This window comes from Taudactylus pleione, unplaced genomic scaffold, assembly GCF_031769625.1.
Source record: "Taudactylus pleione unplaced genomic scaffold, aTauple2 ptg001060l, whole genome shotgun sequence".
NCBI classification, from domain to species: Eukaryota; Metazoa; Chordata; class Amphibia; order Anura; family Myobatrachidae; genus Taudactylus; species Taudactylus pleione.
The window spans coordinates 551,879-576,891 of NW_028285461.1; positions in this window are offsets into that span (position 1 = coordinate 551,879).

Genomic DNA, 25,013 nt, shown 5'->3' on the forward strand with positions numbered 1-25,013 from the left:
TCCTCCCTGTAACTCTCCCACAGTATCCCTACCCTCATCCTCCCTGTAACTCTCCCACAGTGTCCCTACCCTCACCCTCCCTGTAATAGTGTTCCCGCTAGGCTGTTTTAGCGGGGTGCTGTTCTGAAGCACCCTGCCCTCCATCTGGAGGGCAAAAAATGCCCTGCCCTCACTGCGCAGCGCCCCGCTAAGATAGCCTGCGGGTGCCATCTCCACTCGTGGGTCACAGTGTTCCATGGGGGGGAGGAAATGTGCGGTGAATAGATGCTGGGCGCATGTGCCCGGCATCGATTCTACCTGTTAGCAGCGTTTGGGGGCTGTCCGGCGTGTCCATAAGTGCCGGGCACGCCGCCAAGAGTGACGAAATGGGACACGTCTTATAGACACGCAGAAGTGCCCTCACTAGCTCCGTCGCCCTGCCAGCTGCCAGAGCTATAGTGAACACTACTGTAACTCCCCCTCGGTGTTCCTATCCTCACCTGCCTGTAACTCTCCCTTAGTATCCCTATCCTCACTGCTCTGCCTTCACCCTCTTTGTAATCCCCCTCATGAGGACACGCCCCATCTCAGTCAGACACGCCCCCAGACACAGTGCCAAACTTCCAAGGTAGCATAAGTTCTGGTAATGGGTTGGAACTAGGACCACCCATTACCAAATGTCTAGTTTCGCCTATGCGTCTGCCTTCACAAATTTGCATAGGCATCGAGCGAGCAGAGGCATCTAGCGGTGGGGTCTGAATCAGGTCCTCAAATCCCAAGTCACTGACGTTGATCAATAAGCATGTTGCTCTGTTAGCAGCGACGTTCTTATAGCAGTATAACATATCGCCTGACATGAAATTAGTCAAGTACATGTTACATTTTAAATATTAGCTATTGTCATATCGAAGCGTTTGACTGTAAATGTTGTGAATGATTAATTGGTTATGTTTGGATGTTTAGCATTAATGAAGTGAATTACCAGGGACATATCCAGTCTACCATGGAGTAATGAGATATATCAGATGTTCATCGTGGTTTAGGTTGCCAAAGTTAACTGTAAAACCATTGGGCTTGTCCTAAGCCCATTAAACTCTTCAAACAGAGATAATCACCAAACCAAGGAAGCAGCTGACTGCCAATGTGCCATAAAGCTCAGCTTTTGCCAATAAAGATGAAGTTGGGAAGCTTGGACCCCAGAGTGACAAGAGAAACAAGCTTTAATGGGAGGATCTGGGTTTTGGTGAACGCTATGCAAAGCAAGAAACTGAAAGTATTGCAAACATGCTGGGACTGATAGTGCGCCAAGTCCAACAGTGCCACTGTGGCTTTGGAAATACAATTGCTTACAGAACTACAGACCCGGTGAAAGAGAGAAATAGAGGCCCTCATTCAGAGCCGCTCGCTATTTGCGGTCGTTCGTTCTAAAACAAGGGGTGGCTATTCAAATGAACCGTTCGCTAATTGCGGTCTGTTCACGCCTCTAAGTCTGAACGAGCGAGCAAAACTTGCGGTTGTAATTTTGAAAAATAGGCCCCTTGCCGCTCGCACCATACATCATGTCCGCTATTTATTAGATTAATCGAGTACATCAAACAGCGTATGAACTGCTCCCTATTCTTGTGGCTGGTTTTTTCAACCGCTATTTTGCGAGCAGTTCTGAGTAAAAATAACCCAGTGACGTGGTCAATGACGCTGCTGTATTAAATATGCACACCCATAAAACGCCCGTTTTGACCTTTAAGCACGCCTGCGTTCGAATTCCACCCCCCCGTTTTCAAGCACCTTCCCCTGTTACCACCCACATACGCCTCCTTCTGTCACTCAAAATAGCAGGCATTCGCTATATAGCGAACAAACGATTTTCAGCCGCACTGACTGGTTCGCAGATGTGCGAACATCGGTCAGAACGAACGAGCGGCCGCTTACGAGCGGCTCTGAATCAGGGCCAGAGACAGTACAGGAGTGTCAGCTCTGATGCATTCTTCTGACTCACTGACAGTTGCACTGCTACCAGCAACCAAATGATAAAATAGAAACATGTGATGTGACATGGTCTGGCGTCTAGTTCTTTGGGCGCCATTCAGGGATGGATGCAAATGCATTCGCTAGGACAACTGCTGTCTCAACAGCAGTTGCGGGAATATGCAAATGCTTATCTCAGCCTTCCCCTTGTGCGACAGAGAGTTCAAGCACTGAGATGCCCAATTTCAGGCTCTGTGGACTATGCAACTGCGACTGTGGTTGTAAAAACACTCCACCATTGGAGCACAATGGGATGCACCATCGGCAGTTGAGGTAGCCTAAGGGATTCATTGCAAGTATTTCCAAGCATGGCCTTTGTGGTCATGGAAGTGTGATTGGGAACGCAGCTGCGATCGAATATCTTGACTCTTCCATAACACGGCCATGAGACGGCTTTGCAATCACTTTAGCTCACCTTCCAGTCTCCATCCTGAAACGCCCGTGGATCGCAGGTGCCGTCTCTAATCATAGCAATGTCATACACGATTACATACGCCATCGCACATCTTGGTTAGCCAGTGCGTAGGAAGGGTTTCCTAGACTTTTCATGCACACGCAGTAGCTAAAAAACGCTAACTGCATAAACTTCAGCATTGGGGCCGTCTATCAGGCCCTTTAATATGTAATTCGTAATGTGCTACTACTCTTGTGCTTTCTAAGGTACCAGGCTGGCAATGAATATGATCTGCAGAAAATCGTGGGACAGAGGTAGGTACCCGTGATAAAGAACCTACAGCATGGCTACACCAGAGATGCTGAAAATAGGTGACACTAGAAATAAAGTACGTGACCTAATATCCCGCAACCCAGAGACGGTTAATCACCACGGTGGCGGCTTCCCCTGACTAGCCACGCGGTCAGACGCCAGGTGCAGTGGCGGGTGACATGCAGAGTATTATCCCCAGGGCCCTGGTGACTTTCACGCAATCCTCCTTATCGGAGTACCCGCGGCGGCGGTCATGGGCACAGCCATATTGTCTGCCTTACCTGACCAGACCCTCCACCAATGGTTGCATGGTCACCTCTCAGCTGACTCTCTCCTCCATTGGACAGCTACCCAAGGGTATAAAGCAGAACTCAAGGAAAAAGGAAATCAACTAAACAACTTCTCTTCTCCAGTAACTGCTAGTTCCAGATCGCTGTTCCAGATCGCTGTTCCATCCTCAGTGCGCTTCACCAGTCTATGTGATATACTACAGTGATATTCAGCATCAGTCACTACCGATATTCTCCAGTGATATTTAACATCAGTAACTACTGTCATTCTCCAGTGATATTCAGCATCGGTCACTACCGATACTCTTCAGTGATATTCAACATCAGTCACTACCAATACTCCTCAGTGATATGCAACATCGTTCACTACCGATACTCTCCAGTGATATTCTACATCGGTCACTACCGATATTCTTCAGTGTTATTCTACATCGATGATTACCGATATTCTCCATTGATAATCTCCAGCCACTCAGTTGTCTTTCTTATCTCCCTGCCAATTGCTAATTCCTGGGTCCCTGATCAGGGGGCCGCGACCTGCTCAGCTAGACCCATATCCCAATTGGAGGGGTGACTGTTGTAAACCACCAATGAGTTAGACGCCACGCCTCTGGTCAGGTCTCGTCAACACCCGGAATTAGCCAATGAGGAAGTCGCATGTACCTCCTCCTCGTCTACTGCTGCCTCCCCACCTAGTCATCCTGACACCCAGTCCTCTGACTGGAAACCTCCAGGGCCAGGTTGGGACAGTACCCCTATAAATAGTCTGTGTTCATCATTACTGTGTTCAGTGTTTGAATAAACAGTAGCAAACAATATATCAAGTAAAACTGCGCCTAATGAAGAAATGTGTAGCAGCTCCATAAAGTTAAGAAAAGAACACAAATAAACAGAAGTTAAAGAGACATCCTTGCACAGGTAGACCACATACATAAATGCGATGATAGCTATTAGGTAGAATGCTGAATATAGAGCTTCTGTGCCTGGAACTGAGGGCCTGATTCAGACCTGGCCACAAGCGCTGAGCGCTCGCAACCGGGTCGATGGTGGCCCACAGCAAGTGCAAGACCCGGCTAGCACTCCGTCGCTCCGGGTCTCGCACCAAAGGGGGCGAGCTGTCGATGTTGAGTGACAGCTCGTCCCCTTTGGTGGGCGGGCCAGGGGGATGGCTGCCCAAACGGAGGCGTTCCCATGAGAACGCCTACCGTTTGGGGGCGGCCCCACTGACATCACAAGTGATGTCAGTGGAGAGCTTCCGGCTCTGTCAGAGCCGAAAGCTCTCTGGGGCTTGCGATGAACGAGACCCTACCACAAGGGTCTCGTCGCAAGCCCGATGGTCGCGATGGTCTTGACCATCACGACCATCATCATGGCCACTCGCTATAGCTGTGGGTGGTCACCCTCAGCTATGCGAGCGGCCAAGAGGCCGCTTCAAAAAAAAAAAGCCTGGCTCTGATTCAGCACGAGCGCTCTGTCAATGCGAGCGGCTATGAATCAGGCCCAGAGTACGCTTCTAGGACAATGTGTAGGTTCTGCAGCACCTCTTTACTCATTGCTCTGGCTGCTATGGATCATGGGCCTGATTCAGAGATGACTGCTAACCCACATTTCCACTTGTTAGAGGACTGCACATGCACAGGATGTATACTGCGCAGCCCTCCATCTGTGAGTCTGCTCGGCAGTGCTTCCCAGCCGCAAGCTGCAGCGTTTGGGAGGCGGGCAGCATTCCTGGAAATGGGGGGCGTGTCTGCCCTGTTTTCTGGGAGAGCCAAGGCCAGGGTCTGCGTCAGTGGATGCAGATTTCCTGGCCTCGCAAGCAGCCAGGACCCGGTCAGGCTGCGGAAAGCTTCAGCTGCCGCGGCCTGGCCACAGGGGCGACCATCGCGACCAATTTACAACAGCTGTACCATGAGAAATGAAACAAATACTCAAAGGCATATTTAATAAGTAGGAAACGTTATGTAACATTTAATCCGATGTTAGCTTTAATTAAAATGTTTACCAGTCTATTAAAAGCTGATATCTGATTGCTATCTCATTGCTATAATTTGCAGTACATAGTTACATGGTAAAGTTGCAGTAAGACACAGTTCCGTCAAGTTCAGCCTCATGCACCAAGTTATCAAATAAGACCATTGATAAAGCTTCTACAACTACCTCTGAAAAGACTATTACACAATAAACTATAATATATACATATAATAGACAAGCATCAGAAAATCACATACGTAAGGGATGTTGCTGAGAATCGATCTCTAATAAAACTTCGGAACTAATAGTCCTCCACAAACATCAAGGTCTAGGTACAGTAATAAATTATTAAACACAGTGATACAATAAAAAATAATCAAGGTTCTCACAGATACATGGCACCTTCCCATCTATAATTAACAACTCTGAACCTTTTTGAACAGGCGGCACAGGAGTCATCCGAGCTGTCCTCATTTCCAGCAGCTTAGACAACAGCCTCCAGTATTCTACACACACAAAAGAGAGACACAGCAGGATAGCGCACAACATTTGCAGCCAGAGTTCATGGTGGCTTAAAACGTTAGTGGCATCCGTGTGTGGTGTGGACAGTTTTACTGGTAGACTCATACTTGAAGTTCATTGCATGAGCCATTAACACCTCCCCATAGTAACACACCTCTTATGAGGCCTACAGGAAAATGTGCCACAGAACGCTTAACAAATCCATGGCAATTGCTGGAGCCTGCACTTGGCCAAGGGGGGAATATGTGTATCGTCAGCCGTTCCACTCACATATCAACAGGCCTACAGGTCTCCATGATGAAAATATTACAATGCAATGGCGGTAATGCAACTACTGTCTTTTTTTTTCTTACCTTTTTTTAATGTATGAAATAGCGTATAAAAATGGTACGATCTTTATATTCCATCTTACCACCCCATTCCTGACCATGCACGTTTGCATTTTATAGACTTTATATACTATGAATAAAACAAGAAATATGATGTCAACTATGTCCGCTGTGAGGTGGTTGGGGGTAGAACTGATACTTAAGGCCAAATTGTGGTGGCAAAGAAAAGGGAATCGGTATGTAATGCCGCCAGGTGTATTGCAGGCGGACTAAATACCGACGCTAGAAGCCCGAACCATCAGGATCCCAACTGGGGCTGGTAAGTACCCTAACCCTCCCTTAGTGGTACCTAACCGTAACCTCCCCCCGTTGGTGCCTAACCCTAACCTCCCCCCCCTGGTGATGCCTAACCCTAGCCCTCCGGGGGGGGTGGGTCTAGCCCTAACCTCTCCCCAGTGGAGCCTAACCCTATCCCCCCCTTCCCCTAGACTAACCCTCCCCGGGGGGCGCCTAACCCTAAGTCCCCCTGTGATGTCTTACCCTATCCCCCCTTCCCTTAGCCTAACCCTAAGTCCCCCCGGGGGTGCCTAAAACTAACAGTCCCAGTTTACCATCGTTCTGGATTTTTGGTGTCTGGCTAAAGATAGGCATCGGTATTGAGGCGCCTATCTTTAGTAGACACTTAGGCTTCCAGCGTCGGGATTCAGACGTCCGGCATTCCGTACGCCGGTAAATAAACTGGACAAATATTTCCTCCCACAGTTTGCTAAATTTTGCATCCCGAAATCCCACTTAATGCTGTAACTGAATGATGTATATAGCTATGTTAATTTCCAGGGTTAGTTTGCTGCTAGAACAGATGATTATAATCACGACACAGATGGTTCAGTCCAATCAAATCTCAATACAATCTCCATCATGGCATCGTCATTGACCATGAACATTATGTTATTTTTTTTGCATTTTAAATTCTCTCCATTGAGAATAGACAATGAGAATGACATAAAATAATCAGAAAAAAATAATTTTTAGATACGTACATGGGGCTGCCCCTGGAAATGAGGGACAATTAGTTTCTACTGTATGCCTTTGGTCTTCCAATTATTATTTTTTGCAAAAGCTCTAAGTTTAATTGATGGTTAGAGCTTAAGGTTATACATATCTAGAAGTGCCATAAATCAACCATAGGCTTAATATAGATCACTCAACCCGAGGACTTGTCTAGCTAACTGCATACTGAAATTACATTTAGTATATTTTCACTTAACTACCTAGGGGTTCTATTCATTATGTTAATTATCGGGGTCCGAATGGACCCCTAAAATTAACATTCCTACTCGACGTGAGCGCTGGAACAATTCATCATTGCTCTGGCGTGGAGACAGCTGATCCGAAATCAGCTGTCACCATGAGTCTTTTCAATGCTCCTTTCAGAGCAGTATAACCAGTGCGCCTGCGTGACCTTCAGCGCACAAAAGCCCTGGCGTCCGAAGGAAGTAGACAGATAGGGGCGCAGGGACCCAAAAGGATCCCTCTTCGCAACCTGGGAAGAAGCGGGTTGCGGGAGCATAAGTCATCTGAAGATGGCGAATACTCCTGCAGTCAAGCTCCGAAAATATTGTATTTTTCAGAGCTTGTTGAATTCCTGTCTCCATACAAGTTTATGGGGACAGCGGGCAATTCCGGAAGAGAACAGGATATTATCTGTGATATTTCCTGCATTACTTTTATGATAAATGGCCCCAAAACTTAGGTCCTCATTCAGATCCACTCGCAAGCGCTGAGCGCTCGCAAGTGGGTCGATGTTTGGGCCCTGCGCACGCGCAGCGGCCGCACTGTGCGTGCGCAAGCCCTGGAGCGAGAGAGAAATTCTCTCGCACTGGAGCTCACTACAAAAGGGGCGGCTGTCGATGTTGTTGGACAGATCGACTCGTTTTGTAGGCGGGGCGGGGGGATGGTATCACAAATGGAGGTGTTCCTTAAGGAACGCCTGCCGTTCTGTGGGCGGCCGCACTGACATCAGCAGTTATGTCAGTGGGGAGCTTCCTGCTCGATCAGAGCAGGAAGCTCCCTGGGGCTTGCGGTTGCCGAGACCCAACCTTAGGGTCTCGTCGCAAGCCCTGATGGTCGCGATGGTCTTGACCATCGCGACCATCAACCTGGTCGGTTGCTAAACCTGTGGGTGGTAACCCACAGCTTAGCTAGCGACCAGGAGGCCGCACTTCAAAAGCCAAGCGGCCGCCCTCATTCTGCAAGCGCCTCTGAATGAGGGCCTTAATTTCTAGAAAAGAAAATTATTTGAAGCAAATTTTGCATATTTTTTTTATACCTCCATCCCTCCCTCCAAAATTTTTCTGTACTTAAAGAACTCAATACAAATGTGTATCTGGGCCTGACTGGGAGGTGCATGTTAAGCCATGTGCGGCTGAGATTTATGTCGGACTGCGATAATATGCAACTGGTAGTCTCTTCCCCTTCAGTACCTGCCAGCACCGGGACGCCCACTTTCAATGTCTGTGGACAGTCTAAATCCACCGGTGTACTCAAACATTCCACCACTGACACGCCGTCACGATCACCATTGACACAATGCCCTACGGCTGGCGTAGTGTCTCCCTCTGAAATTTCTCTAAACATGGCCTCTGCTGCTGCAGTGATTCAGCTTAGGACAGAAAAGGCCGCTCACAAGCTGCTTTGCAATTACGTCCTTGCTAATATGCAAATGCAGGAGGAGCTCTATGACAGTCAGTGGTACGGATGCGCCTTAGGGGTTTCCAGGACTTTTTGTGCATGTGCAGTAGCAAATAATCACTCAACTGCACACACAGTGAGTACTGCATCCACCTCTGCATCAGGCCCTCTGTGAGCTGCCCTTCCTCAACTAGCAGGACTTCTGGGATCCCTGTAAGCGGCCGTTCATTCGCTCTGAGCGATGTTCGCACAACTGCGCATGCATATGGGTCGTAATGCACATGCGCAAACCAGTCATTGCGGTCGGAAATCGTGCGCTCGCAAAACAGCGAGGGGCTACTAATTTGATTGACAGAATGTACCTTTTGTGGGTGGTAACAGGGGAAGGTGCTTGAAAACGGGGAGTGGAGATCCGAACAGGCGTGCCTAACAGTGAAAAGGGCGTTTAATGGGAGTGCATAATTAGTAAAGGAACGTCATCAACCACGTCACTTGGTTGTCTTTTAGCCTGAACTGCTCGCAGTGATTGCGGTAACAAAAACCTACCACAAGCACTGCGAGCAGTTCAGATGCTTTTCGATGTTCCCGATTAATCTAATAAATACCGGAGATAACGTGTGATGCAAACGGTAAAGGGGCGTCTTTACAAAATAGAGAGCGCATTTTTCGTTCGCTCGCTCAGACATAGAGGCGTCAACAAACCGCAAAGAGCAACCGCTCAATTTAAATAGCCGGCCCCTTTTTTGGTACGACCGTCAACAAATAGCGTCCGGGTCTGAATCAGGCCCTTAGTATGAAATTGTGAGGTGTGGAAAGCTTTTGTTGCAGCTTTTAGTATGGCGGTCTATTATATACATACTGGCCCACTCTCCCAGAACGGCCGGGAGGTTCTAGAAAATTGGGTGGTGCTCCCAGCCATCCTGAAAAAGTGGGCATGTCTCCTGGGCGGCCGCCACCAGACCACATTCCCCCCAGAAACACCACACACACACACACAACGGACTTCACGCCACTCCCCCACGGTGTTGACCCGACTGTCCCCTCCCGGAGGGGGAAGCCAGAACGTGTCAGCAAGTATGATTATATACAAGGTCTTTTGGTAAACATGCTTTTAGGTAGAGAAGTAAAAAATTTGCCAGAAATTAAAACATGATTATAATTGATGCCAAACAACCTTCAACCTGGTGAAAACTCTCAAACTTGCAAAAGTTCAAGAATTTCCTGCAAATTCTTCAACAGTGGCGGCCATTTAACTAACTAATCTGCAAATCGCTTTCACAATGGTTCGGTTTGATCATCTGTACTTGTGGGACTGGGTTCAATATAAAACTAAGAATACTGTGGTATACGTAAAGTTCCAAGCAATTTGCATTGCAGTCCAGGTTATAACAAACTAAAAATTAAATATCAAAATTTGTCGTAAGGGGCTTTATAATCCACTCTATTTAGCTTTTCAACATGAACTGAAAACTTACTCCATAATAATAATGACACATTTGTACTTTGTACTTTGGCAGTCATGCCACAAGATGGTGCTATTTTTGAACTTGAGCTATAACTTTCTGGGAAGTCCTAAATCATATCAGTTGTTTTATGCTTACAGTATACTGTGGGCCTGATTCAGCAAGCAACGCAAAGGAGAGAACACACGCACTTGGCAGATGTTTTTGTACTGCGCATGCATCACACTGTATGTGCGCGAACTAGCCAGTGCGTTCGGGTAAGCGTATGCAGACTACATGCAGCGGGCACGCAGACCCCTTCCGATATTGATTGACAGGATGTGCCGTTTGTGGGTGGTGACGGGGGGTGGTCTGGCGAACGCAGACGTGCCTGTGCGTTGGGACGCCGTTTTAGGGGCGTCCATAATTAAGCGAGTGTGGCGACGGACGCAGTGATGAGACTCTGTGCACACAGGAATTTGCCAAGAGCCTGCGCGAGGTCTGGTCAACCACTATTATGCAAATGTGGTCGATGGTTCTCAATGTTTACACTATCTTGCATACTGATCAGGCCAGTGGCGTAACTAGGGTATTTGGAACACAGGGCAAAATGGAAAATGGAGCTGAACCCCCCCATTTGTGCGCAAACAAAATGGGCATGGCCACGTGGAACAAGGGGCGTGGCCACTGAAAAATGGGGCATGTCAACATGACACACACCTTTTTCGCCACTCTGGGAACATTCCTTTCCATTACATATGCATCTTAATGCCCCGAATAGCAGTGGCCCTCTTGCAATGCCCACTGTAGTAGTGACCCTTATGAAATGTCGCCAGTAGCAGTGCCCCATGTAGTAGTGCCCCAGTAGTGCACCTTTATACAGTGAATCCAGTAGTGCACCCTTATACAGTGCCCCTTATGAAGTGCCCCCTTATACTGTGCCCCTTATACAGTCCTCCCTATGCAGTGCCCCCAGTAGTGGTCCCCCTTATGCAGGCCCCCAGTAATGCCCCTTATACAGTACCCCCAGTAGTGGTCCCCCTTATGCAGGCCCCCAGTAGTGGTCCCACTTATGCAGGCCCCCAGTAGTGCCCCTTATACAGTACCCCCAGTAGTGGTCCCCCTTTTGCAGGCCCCCAGTAATGCCTCTTATACAGTGCCCCCAGTAGTGATCCCCCCTATACAGTGCCCCCAGTAGAGATCCCCCTATGCAGTGCCCCTGTAGTGGTACTCCCTATTCAGTGCCCCCAGCCAGTAGTGCAAAACAGGCAAAGACATGACATACACACACAAAACACTGACTGACTTACCTGAATCCCCGCTCCTGCCGCGCCCGCTGCCGTCTGCTCCTCCGTCCTCCCGCTCGGTACTATGGGAGAGAGCCACTGCAAAAGCCGGAAGGCGGAGCTCATAAGTGAGCTCCAGCCCGGCTCTGGCAGTGGGCGCAGCAGCCAATGAGAGTCTTTCTGACTCTCATTGGCTACTGAAACGCACGCAGCGCAGGCGGCGACGTGTGTGTAAATGTGTAGTGTGGACCACACTCAGGGCCTGATTCAGAGCCGGACGCTCTTTGAGAGCGCTCGCTCTGAATCAGGACGTCCCTTCTTTTTTTAAAGATGGCCTCCTGGCCGCTCGCATAGCTGTGGGCGAGCGGCCAGGTAATGGTCGAAATGGTCAAGACCATCTCGACCATCGGGCTTGCGACAAGATCCTTGTGGTAGGGTCTTGTGGCTGCAAGCCACACTGCGGTCTGCACTACACTTAGTGACTAGGGCGGGCCTGTACCGTGGCCAGTGGCGCCCCCCCCCACCGCGCCAAGGGAGATGGGCGGCTTAATATAGGCCTGGGGCATCTGCATCCACATGTAATGTTCCCTAACCGCTGCAAAGGGATCAGAGGGTATTAATAAAAGTCTGTTTTCCGGATCTTCATGGAATCTCCAGATCCACCAGAAAAGTAGGTGGTCTGCCCGAATCCCGCCTACTTCCTATTGAACTTAAGGAGATAATGATGCAATTTGCTGGGGTTTGGGTGAGGCTAATATGAAGTGATTCTATGAGAAGTGTGTTATTTTGGCTCCACCCACTCTTCAGAGACCCACGATTAGGGATGGACATTGGAAGCCCATCATCGAATGATGGGACCGCTTTCCGCCATCGAATGTTCCGATACGATGGTAACTAACCATTACATAAAAAGCATTGAATGGATATTCCATCGCGATTCTATGAAAATTGTGTCATTTTGGCTCCACCCACTCTTCAGAGACCCACGATTAGGGTTGGGCATTGGAAGCCCGTCACCGAATAATGGGACCGGTTTCCGCCATCGAATGTCCCAATGCCATGGTAGCTAACCATTGCATCAAAAGCATTCAGTGGAAATGCCATCGCGATAGTTTGCACATGCACATTAATCTGGAGTCGCAAATACGGCGGAGTCGGAAGTTTCTCTGTTAATAAGTGTAAGGGAGGGGGCGGAGCAGGACCTCACATCATGAGTGACGACGAGTCAGGACTCAAGACAGCATATGACCACCATCGAATGATTACTATTTGATGACGGCAAACACCGAAACGCCGCAATTGAATGGTAAAAATGCAAACATCGCACCGTAACCATCGACCATCGATATCCATCCCTACCCACGATTTGTGGAATTTTGGTGTGATGGGGCACGTTGACACAAAAAGCTCAGCCCTGTCCCCGTCACTTCTCAGCTGCATCTCCCCTCCAGGCATCTCTCGGTGAGTATAATATAAAAGTAGGCAAGCATGGTTAAATAGACATAAAAGCAAAGGTAACACGGTCGGCATAGTGATTAGCATTACTGTCTCACGGCAATGATGTCATAAGTTAAAATTCCCAGTCATGATGAATCTGTGTGGAGTCTTTATGTTCTCCACGTGTTTGTGTGGGTTTCCTCCCACACTTCAATAAAACCCAAAACATACTAATAGGTTGCTGCCATATAAATGAACCCTAGTGTGTATGTGTGTCCATGTAACTGGGAATATAAGCTCCATTGGGGCAGGGACTGATGTGAATGAAATATTCTGCAGAATATGGAGCTCATTCAGAGCCGCTCGCGAGCGCACAGCGCTCGCAAGCGGCTCAATGTTTGCGCGCATTGCATGCACCGCATCCAGCGTGCACACTGCGCATGCGCCACATCCAGCGTGGCATGCACGAGCCCCGCTGAGCGACTGAAGGTCAGTTGCTACGGGGCTCGCTACAAGACGGGGTGGCTGTCGATGGTGAGTGACAGCTCGCCCTGTTTTGTAGGCGGGTGGGGGGGGTGGCTGCACAAACGAAGGCGTTCCCTTAGGAACGCCTGGCGTTTGTGGGAGGACCTACTGACATCACTGATGTCAGTAGTGGACTTCCTGCTCCGTTAGAGCAGGAAGTCCACTGGGCCTTGCGGAAGCCTAGACCCTACCACACGGCCTTGTCGCAAGACAGATGGTCACGATAATCGCGACGGTCTCCAGGCTGCTCGCACAACCTGTGGGAGGGCTCCCATAGTTTTGCGAGCGGCAGGGGAAAAAAAAAACGCTCACAGACCCGGCAAGCTGCCTGCGGCAGCGAGCCGGTCTGGATCAGAGCCTATGTGTGCCATTTTGCACAGTATGATGCTGCTGTTGTTTGAAATGGGATGTGGCTAATATTTGGAGGTTATACAGAAAATAAGGATCTTGGGCCCTGATTCAGACCCACTCGCAAGTGGGCGTACGCACGTTCGGCGTACGTAAAAAAATATTTAAATTCAAGCACTCGCTCGTATTTTCGTACGCAGCTAAAAATCCGCCCCAAACTCAGGCGACCCCTCCTCTAACTAACGAGCATGCCAAATAGCGAGCGTACATCCCCGAAATGGCTTGAAGGGAACGCACGCTCAAGTACAAACCGGAAGTGGGACTGTCAGATTCCGATTACCTGCTCGTTTTTTCGGCCTACCTCCCTCAATCGTATCATGGCAATCAATGTATCAATTAGCTTAATTTTTTTTTTTTTTCAACACAATGCAATAAACTTTAATCTTGTCCGTGTTTGTATTTGCTCGCAGAATACGTACGGCTGAAACCTTCGCTTTTATTGTTCAAAAGACATGTTAGCCCCAATTAAACAATTGTTCTATTTGTTTGTCTCCCCACAATTTTTCTGTGGTTCATTTCTTTATTTAAATTTGCTTACGCATGTCACTGCATCAAGCCTATCATAACTCTCAAGAAATTTGTGGCCCTGTCGAACACATGACTCATACACTAACCAATAGAATTGTCCTGTTAATTTCCCAAATACATTAGCCAATCAAAATTTTTTGTGGTGCTTTATTAAAAATATTTTGTCAAAAAAACACCATTGCCATCATGAGATCCGCCGCATTCACCAGGCGCGAACTGCTGGTGCTGACGGAGGTGATGGACAGGAGGATCACCAGTCAGCCTCCACCCATCTCCAATAGGCGCAAGCATTCCGCATATGCGGAGGTACGTCGACGCCTGAGCTCCTTCGGCTCACGCCGACATATTGGCCAGCTGGAGCGCAGGTGGTCGGATCTGCACCGGCGGACGCCCCGCTTGCTGGCATGCTTTCGCATGCAGATTGCAGAAAGTAAGTGTTCTGGACTGTGGTTTTCAAGTTTATCTTGTGGGCCCTAACTGCGTGTGCATGTTTTCATGTCTGTCCTATTGAGTCATTGTAGTCATATCTGCATGTGCATGTTTTCATGTCTGTCCTATTGAGTCATTGTAGTCATATCTGCATGTGCATGTTTTCATGTCTGTCCTATTGAGTCATTGTAGTCATATCTGCATGTGCATGTTTTCATGTCTGTCCTACTGAGTCATTGTAGTCATATCTGCATGTGCATGTTTTCATGTCTGTCCTATTGAGTCATTGTAGTCATATCTGCATGTGCATGTTTTCATGTCTGTCCTATTGTATTTTTTTTTTTTTTTTTTTGTTTCCTGTTGAAACTAACCACAATATTTTTGTCATTTTTTAGGGGCACAGCAAACACTACGGCGGCATCGCCACACAAGACGCCGGTCCCGGCCCCTCTCTCCAACCCCCAATTCCTCTATTACCCCCTCCTCCCCAGACCCTGTGGCCGAAATTTCAGGCCTACTTCCCCTCCAGCCCAATTCCCCCTCTCCTCCATCCGTCCCTCCTCCAAATACCCCCTCCCAGGATTCCGAAAACACCTTGCCCCTAGGGTTGGGGAATGTAGCCACCTCCGAGGTGGTCCAGGGAGTGGCTTCTGGCTCTGTCGTTTTGGAGAACGGTATGTTTTTAAAGTTTATTTTGGACACCACAAACTGTTTGTATGTAATCATGTGTCGTCCCCATTTTTTTTGACTTTTTGTCGCCTTAGGGTATTTTTGGGGGTTGTCTTTACCTGTTCCTGCTGATGTCACCATACACATATCACACCTGTGTGCCTTTTTTTAGGGCCCTTGTATTTTTGCCCTTAGACATTTTGGGGTGCTGGGTTTTATCCGTGTAATGTTTTTTTGGCCCACAAGCTTGTAAGTTTTGGTTTGCTTGTTTTGTGTTTTTTTAGAATGTTGTTTCATTATCGATTTATTAATCCCCAAACTTTTGTCACCCACAGAGGAACAGAGGCGTCGGGAAGAGCTAGTGAATTGTGTGGGCCGTATGCGGGAGCAGGTCACCGGGCTTATGCAGGGCCTTGACCATCTGTTGGTCCTCCTTAGGAATTAGTTTTTTTTTTTTTTTCAAATTGTTTCTTAATAAATCAGTTTTAAATCAAGCTCTGTCTCATGCGTTTCGAGTAAATCCAAGATTCTTTACACTGACATAAGTAGACTCTTCAAGCAAGGTTTGCCACAGAATCTCACTACAGATTGTGTGTTGTATTTTGAATGCAAACAGGCACAAGAAACACCTCCCAGTACCAATGTCATTTTCCTTTTTTGTGGTGGTCAACATGATAGTTTACACCATTTTTCAGGTTCCTATTTGGTGGCCAAACTGCTTCGGACAATATTACGAAGGCAACTGATTGTACACGATTCCTTGTTGTGTTGGTTAGTACCCCGAAAACATATTACATTTTAGCTCCACTTGCTTCATTACTGGGTTACCCCTTAGGTAAAATTAACGTTTGGGAGTTTGTTTACACTTGCTTCTAACGTGCCTAAAAAGGAAACAAATTACACTCTCCAAATATTTATTCACAACAGAAATCAAAATACAAAGTGGTCACTCACAAACAAAACACACAGTGATAATCAGAAAAACACCACATACCAAAAACACTAAACAAACACACAACAAATCAAGAACTGGTTGACGAAGGTCCATGCCCACATGATTTCAAAAATATGGCGTTGCAATATTGGTGTCAGAATATATTCCCGAAGTTTCAACATAAAGGTTTTTGAAGGGTAGCAGGAAGTAGTCATCGTGGGAGTGCCAAAGATTATGCAAACAAACAGAAGATGGTGCAAGAATTAATATAAAAAAAGATGAACGTTAAAAAACCGTAACACATTGGGTATACACACTGTTGTTTGGTCAATAATTACCTAAAATATCGGGCCACCACATCATCGCGTATGGCCCCCCCACATACTGACCTCCGACCAACCTCGGGGGGGCCATCCTCAGGTAAGGCATCCTCTGGCTGCATTGGAACACCACTCCTTATGGCGATGTTGTGAAAGATCCCACACAGGACCACAATTTTCGAAACCATATCCGGCAAATACATGAGCTCGCCACCAGAGCGGTGGAGGCATCTGAATCGGCCTTTTAAAAGGCCGATACAGCGCTCCACCACTTGCCTGGTGGCTGTAAGTGCGGTATTAAACTCACTTTGTGGACCTGGTGTGGGAGCCAAATAAGAAGTGAGCAGCCAGGGCATGCAAGGGTATCCACTGTCTCCTGTGAAAAAGAATAGACAACATCAGGATCACTGTGTATCAAGCTTAACATTGTTATGTACTAAAGGTCTACACTTACCCAGAAGCCACGCATCACCAGCTTGTAGGTTGGTTAATTTGTGCCATATCCCTGATTGCCGGATGAAGAAGGAGTCATGTGCACTTTCAGGTAATTTTGCATTCAGGGACAGGATCTGGAGGGAGGCATCACATACCACCATTACATTCAGGGAGTGATAGTGTTTCCTGTTTTTCGAAATATGGCCTCCAGCCGTGCTGGAGGCTGAAGTGGTATGTGAGTACCATCCACAACCCCTATGATGTGTGGGAAGCCAGCTATTTGGTAAAAATTGGCCTTGGCCACACTAAGGGCACCCATATCCAAAGGCATTTGAATAAAATGATGGAGGTGCTTGAAAAGTGCCTCCATCACTGCCCTCAGGATCCGGGAAAAGGAGGATTGTGAGATGCCCGCCACTATTCCCACCGTTGTTCGAAACGATCCTGAGGCACAGAAATGTAACACCGCCATAATTTGCGTAAGTGGTGGTATTGCTGTTGGACTGTCAATTTGCCGCTCAAGATCACTCTCTATTAATGAGAGAGTGTCTATGATGATTTTGGGAGGAAGACGGTAGCGTCTTAAAACCTCATCATCGGGCATTCCAAAAAGGGTGACACGTGTTCGAAATATCTGGGGCCTTGCACGCCTACGATGCCTACGCCTGGGACGAGATTGAGGTTGGTCGGCTTCCGGGAGCATGGCCAGAACAATCCGCCCAAGATCAACCTGAAATGGCAAGATTGGAATGTAAGGCTTTGGACCCACCCCAAAAGAAAATTAAGAACAACTTAGCTTGATGATACCATCCATTGCTGCTTACATGCCGGGGTATTGTCATGATACGTCCAAACTGAAATTAATCACAAAAATAATTTGACAAATTTCACTCTGTGCATTTATGTTTCTAAATTTTGTGCTAGACAAAACTTAAAATATGCGAAACACACATTTGGCAAAAGAGCAAAACGACATTGCACACAGTACATCAAAATGGGTTGAAATGTTTGCCAAAAAAGCGAAAGGGCAACCACAAAAAATTTTACAGGATTAATAAGCATTTAAAAATGCGCTAATTAGTTCGCAAATACAAGTTAATAAACAAACTGAGAAAAATGCGCTAATTAGTTCGCAAATACAAGTCACAATAGTAAGTAGTAAAAATGCGCTAATTAGTTCGCAAATACAAGTCACAATAGTAAGTAGTAAAAATGCGCTAATTAGTTCGCAAATACAAGTCACTATACAAACTGAGAAAAATGCGCTAATTAGTTCACAAATACAAGATAAAAAATGGACTTACCAAGAGCAAATATATAAGAGTCCAAATCAAAAGGTCTTTGGGTCCGAAATTAATAAAAAGCTAAAATATATGAAATTATGGATCCAAAAATTAAAAACAAGAAGAAACACAATGAGACAACAATTGAACCAAAGTTAGACTTCACAAAACTTACCAAATCAAGAAACGAGGCCAAAAAAAAAAAAACCACAAAGAACGGAAAATAAAAACGCAAATCTAGCAAACAAAATAAACTCCAAACGCCAACTCCTTTATCCGCAAACAAGAAACTCCAACCAAGGTAACCTCCAACAATCCAAAAACGCCACCTCGACTTGAGACACACCAAGCCATAAATAGTGTTTTGTTTCCCGCACAAATTAAGGAGGGATCATAGGAACGCACAATCAATGATGCGGCCGCAAAATAAGGACGCATGTATAAATACGTCACGAAAACACATTAAAATTCTGGTGTATTTCTTGTTTGGACCTCAGACATGGCGACAGACCAGGGAAACAATGCCCAAGAGTCAGGCGGTAAGTCTTTCATGCATTTTGTATCAATGATTAATTTGAAACATAAGATTGGGCAAGTTGTGAATTTGTGAAATCTGAATATTTACACAAATAGGTGAGGAGGATGACATGGAAGAGGCTGCTGGGCCCAGTATTCCGGCCAAAGCTGCCAAAAAAAAAAGGCAGCCACATTTCACAAGAAAGGAGATGGAGGTTTTGATACAGAAGTGTGTGGACATCCTGCCACAGGCAGACAGGAATATGAGTCTAAGCCAGAACGGGAGAATGTGGGAAGAGGTAGCCGTTGCTGTCAATAGGGTGGGTGATTATGTCCGTCTAGCCCGGGATGTCAAACGGTGGTAAGTAAACACTTGCCCCCCCTAAAAACAAACACCATTTTAAACAAAAGGATAATGGCTTCCATTTTTTCCCACAGATGGGGCGACTTCAAATATCGCCTAAAGCAAAAACTCGCAGACAGGGCTAGGCATGCAAGGGGGACAGGTGGGGGTCCCACCCCTGTGTCATTGGAGTTGACGGATTTAGAAGAGCTGGCACAGGGGTGTGTGCAGCCTGTGGAGGTGTTTGGCGTGTCCAACATGGATACGGACATGCCAGACTTTGCGGCTCCTCATGTTGTCCCAGGTAAATCTTTTGATGTCACCAAGTCAGAAATGTTATTGTGCCAATATGTAGATTCTAATGTGAGTCTTTTCTCTTTTTTCCTAACAGAAACACAGGCGGATGAGTCTGCTCCAGAGGGGAGCCTTGGCCGCCGAATTTCTGCTGGCTCGGCAGGGGAGGAACCAGTACATCCGGCTGAGGACCCTGCAGAAGCCAGTCCAGGGCAATCCCCCTCGCAGGCAGTGTCCCTCCTCACAGAACTCAATTTCAAATCGGATTTCCATACGGAGATTCTGCAGAGGATGGACGCCAGTCTGCTACGGGTGGCTGAGGCCCTGGTGCAAAATGCTGCGGCCAACGTGACCATTGGTCAGGCCCTGGCGGAAAATACCAGGGCCAACATCCGCATCGCCAATGCCCTGGAGCAGCTCGTTCGCCAGCACATGGTGGAGCCGACCTCCCTTCCTGCCGGAACATCAGGATCCTCCACCTCTGGCACAACATCAGCCAATCCTCCAAATGTGCCTAGCCCTGTGCCTAGTCCAGAGGCCACAACATCTGCCTCTGGACAGGCCAGCCCGATGACATCCCGGACCCGGTCTGGCGCCCTCCCTCCCCCATCCAAACGGGTGAAAAAACGGTGACAGCAATGGCGACTTTTCCCACAATCCTTCTGTGCTTGGCTCATATTCCTTTCTGGTCAAAACTTCCCTCTCCTTTCTTGTGAAATGTTTTTAATTTTTTGTTGTATGTTTATGTCAACAGTTATGTTGGGCCAATTTGTTTGAATTTGGGACTGATCTTTGCCAAAAAAAGATGTCCCCAAATTTTTTATTAATTTATTTTTGGTTTGACCAATAAATTGACACCAAAAATCTGACATTGTATTGTGAAATTATTGTACAAATGGGTTACATTTAATCCTGGCCCAAAAGGCAAAAACTTGCCAAAAAAAATATAAAATTTTTTTCAAAAAAGGGCTCTTTAAGGAACGTTTAAAAATTCATATAACGAGGCAAATTCGAGAGGCAAAAATAAAATGGTGAGAAAATTAAAACATGATGACATTATTGTTACAATAGGCCCTAACCACCAAATTGAGGCCAAAATAAACCCCCACAAATGTACGCAAATTGATTGTGTCATCCTGACATTAGCAGCTCTGATTTCCACCTGCGTACGGTTTTGTGCTATCCCAAAAAACTGATTTCAAAACACTAATTGCTTTTCAGACCTCCCGCGATTAATCGCAACAACATCGTGGAGTCCCGGGACGGAGGAGAAGGCCATCGCCAATGTGGTCGAGTAATCCAGACCCTAAGCTGTGCGAGCATTTTGAAGGGAAAGAGGATCATCCAGTGACGTATGAGTCGGTCCGAACACATTTTACGCTCGCATCTGCTAATGTATGTACGCCCCAAAAACGCCTCGCCACGCCTGCGTTTTTCCATCTCCACCCCCGTCAACAACCAAAAACGCCCTGTTCTGTCAATCACATTTGACATGTCACTTCCTGTACGCTATTTGACGAACGAGACCAAAAAAGCTCGCAATCTGCCGTACGCACATGCGCAGTGTTACACCGACGCATGCGCAGTTATTCAACATCGGAACGCACCGAGCGTACTGCTGTTTGCGAGTGGCTCTGAATGAGGGCCTTGGACCTCATCCGGAGTTGAACGCAAGTCTGGATGTGGCCATACCTGGGGATGTTTAGTATACTGCACATGCATTGTAACAAGTTTATGCAACTTAGAGCAGCTTTGAAAATACTGAGTCATACGCATCTTCGTTGCTTCTCAGCAATGGGGGAATGGGTGTTAATGAGTACCAACTATTCATCAACAAGGCATTTGCATGCAGGGCCATTACTAGTGGGGTGTGAGCCCAGTGCTCTGGGGGCGGCACCGTCGTTGCCACACAGCACCTGCTCATGGCTTGCAGGGTGCCTGGGAAGCTCTGGACAAGCATCCTGCAGCCCGTGGAGCTGCCTGGAGCGTCATTAGGATGCTCCGGACAGAGGGCCTGATTCACAGCCGCTCGTAAGCGGCCGCTCGTTCGTTCCGAGCGATGTTTGCACAACTGCGCATGCGTACGGATCGTAATACGCATGCGCGAACCAGTCAGTGCGGCCAAAAATCGTTTGTTCGCTAAATAGCGAATGCCTGCTAATATGAGTGACAGGAGGAGGCGTATGTGGGTGGTAACAAGGGAAGGTGCTTGAAAACGGGGAGTGGAGATCCGAACGCAGGCCTGCCTAAAGGTCAAAACGGGCGTTTTATGGGTGTGCATAATTAATACAGCAGCGTCATTGACCATGTCACTGGGTTATTTTATAGTCAGAACTGCTCGCATGATTGCGGTAGGACAAACCAACCACAAGAATAGCGAGCAGTTCATACGCTGGTCGATGTACTCGATTAATTTAATAAATAGCGGACATGACGTAGGATGCGAGCGGCCAGGGGGCGTAGTTTCCAAAAAACGACCGCAAGTTTTGTTCGCTCGTTCAGACCTAGAAGCGTGAACAGACCGCAAAGAGCGAACGGTTCATTTGAATAGCCACCCCTATTTTTCAGAAGGAACGACCACAAATAGCGTCCGGCTCTGAATCAGGCCCAGTGGTCTATAACATACAGTAGAGCCCTGTTCCGACCCTGTTTGCACGTAAGAGAAGCCTGTGAGTTGTGCGCATGCAGAGTGAGTGTCATTTTCAGTTGCACCAATCGTGTGGCAGGTGTAAGTAACTAGTGATAACGGCTGCTCTAAAGCAGAGGACTGTGGGAGCTGCTGTCACATAAAGGCGCTGACTCAGAGTATGGGCGCATATTCACATAGGACCTCCGATCACTGGAGGCGGCTGGCTCTTGATCAGACCCATTGCTGTAGACTGCTTAAATAAGAAACAGTGCCAGGGTAATAGGGATATGCGGCTCCAGGATAAGACTGGTAAGTTCTGAACAGTACAGGTACGGACTCAGAACAGCGTGGACACTCTTTACTGGTTGATACCAGGCAGCCAGGGTCCACGCGGGTGCTGTGACAGATGTCATCATCAGCGCATTTGTGACAATTATACGGTAAAAGAAATACCCTCAAATGTTATTCATTACAAATATGAAAGTGTCACACAAGACAGCTCTGTGACATCTAATATGATCAGAACCTAGGTTCGGGGAGGGAACATAATTTGCATGATCTCTAGAGGCGCGTTTTCAAATGTTAGACTTCAAGGGGGTCATTCAGACCCGCTCGCGAGCGCAGGACGCTCGCAAGCGGGTCGATGTTGCCCCACTGCACATGCGCACGACGGAGGGAGCTCCGTCGTGCGCATGCGCGAGACCCAGATAGCGACGGGCTCTCCGTCGCTCCGGGTCTCGCTCCGGGTCTTGCACCAAAGGGGGCGTGCTGTCGATGTTGACTTTGGTGTGCGTGCCGGGGGCGTGGCTGCCAGACGGAGGCGTTCCCATGGGAACGCCTACCATCTGAAGCCGGCCCCACTGACATCACTAGTGATGTCAGTGGGAGTGATTTTGGCTCTGATAGAGCCAAAATCACTCCAGGGCTTGCGGCAGCGAGACCCTACCGCAGGGTCTCCGTCACAAGCCCGATGGTCGCGATGGTCTTGACCATCGCGACCATCATCATGGACGCTCGCATAAGCTGTGGGTGGTCACCCACAGCTATGCGAGCGTCCAGGAGGACGCTCCATTTTCATGGAGGAGGGCCCTGATTCAGAGCGAGCGCTCTGGTCAGAGCGTTCGGCTCTGAATCAGGCCCTCAGTACGAAAATAAAACCTTGCTGTAATAAGCCTACAAATGGTTTTATTTATGGTTCAGTCTCAGAAGAGCAGAGTTCTCTAACTCTGGAGGTCTAGTTGTGCACATAGTTGTGCTCCCCTTTAACTGCAGCACACATAATAACCATGTGGTCTACCGTGATGTTAGTTACACCACTGAGTGGGGGGTTTCCAGGGTAATTAAAGGAGTCTGTCCTGGGATATCCTGGACCAGGGCCGGATTAAGGCTTGTAGGGGCCCTGGGGCAACTAAATTGTACGGGGCCCCCGCCAAGCCTTATGGAGCCTATGCCCCCTCCGCCACCCCTCCAGCAACACGGTGCCTACCACCGCTGATTACTTACCTTCTGGGCTGGTTCTGTGTTCTTCTGAATGAAGCACCACAGTCAGAACGGCTCCTGAGGCTTGAAATCAGTGATCAGCGTCGTCCGGGAATAGGTGCCACAGGACACCTATTCTCGGCAGGGTCACACTAACCCTGTGTGGGGGCCCCTCTGTGTGTAGGGTCCCCGGGGAGGCCGCCCCTGTCGCCTCCCCTTAATCCAGCCCTGTCCTGGACACTGTAAAACATTATAGAAAAAGAAAAAATCAACTTCAGTCTTCTTTCACTTTCTCCTGGAACCCTTTGAACATAAAATACTTGGGGAACTGGTTAAACTGAGATCTCTCCCGTTTATACATAGACAACTTCCTGTCCCTCCTTGTAAGGGTATGCTGTGAGCTCCGTGACTGGCACCGGGATACATTCTCATGGTTGGGCAGAGGAAGTATAATTAAAATGAATACATTACTTACAATTCTCTACTTGCTCTAGACCCTCCCGATACACATGCATAGGAACTGGTTTTTCAGCATCCACTGCTGGTGAGGGACTTTGTTTGGGGTGAGGGCGACGACCACACTTCCACCATGACTTGCTCTTCCAATGTAGCCTTTAAGAGGTTTTCAGTTGCCCCACTTCTTCACTTACTATGATGTAGTGGCTCTTAGGAGGGTCCTGGAGTGGTCCAGGCCAGAGTCGGACAGAGTTCCCTGCCACTTGCTGATGTGTTCCCTGTGCATATCTGGTGGGCCTGTGCAGCTCTACTCCCCTTTTGGAATTCAGTGATATACCTATCTAAAGAGATTATTGGTCAGGAGGTTAGCTTGGAATATGCATTCTGGCTTCTGAATAAGATTACTGGTTCTGTGTTGTACTACAAGAAGTCACTTTTCAAAACACCTAAATAGTTGAGCTAAGGCTGTCATACCAGTACACTAGAGATATCCAGCACCTTTCATTATAGCAGAATGGTTCCCTAGACTGGAATTTTATATGACCATGGGTGACCTTATGTTTTCCAGCGCTACAAACCTTAGAGAGTTCAGTACCATTTGGGGACCTTGGCTCCTGCCTCCCATCTACCTTGACATACTGCACGATAGACGATAATCTGCCTACCAGTCTCAATACTTCTCCCAATTCCTTCTTGGGTGGTCCCCCTCTCCCCTTTCCCCACACCCTGATCTAAGTTTCTTTATTACGCTCTCTCTCTTTCTCTCTTCTTATTAATACAATAATTACTATTAATTGTTGGTCCCCGATAACTATTATGATATGCTGCGAGCACCGAAGCAATTCATCATTGCAGCGGCGCAATAGTCAGCTAACCCCGCGAATCCTCTTTAGTAGCTGTGAAAGTTTGCACTGAGTCCTGCGGAAGGAGCCGGACAGGGGCAGAGAGATCCGAAAGGATCCCTCTTCGCAACCTGGGACTCCTTCTCATAAGGCAGGAGCAAGGTGCAGGAACAAACACCATCTGAAGATGACAAATGTTCCCGCAGTCAAGCTCCTAAAATATTGTATTTTCAGAGCTTGATGAA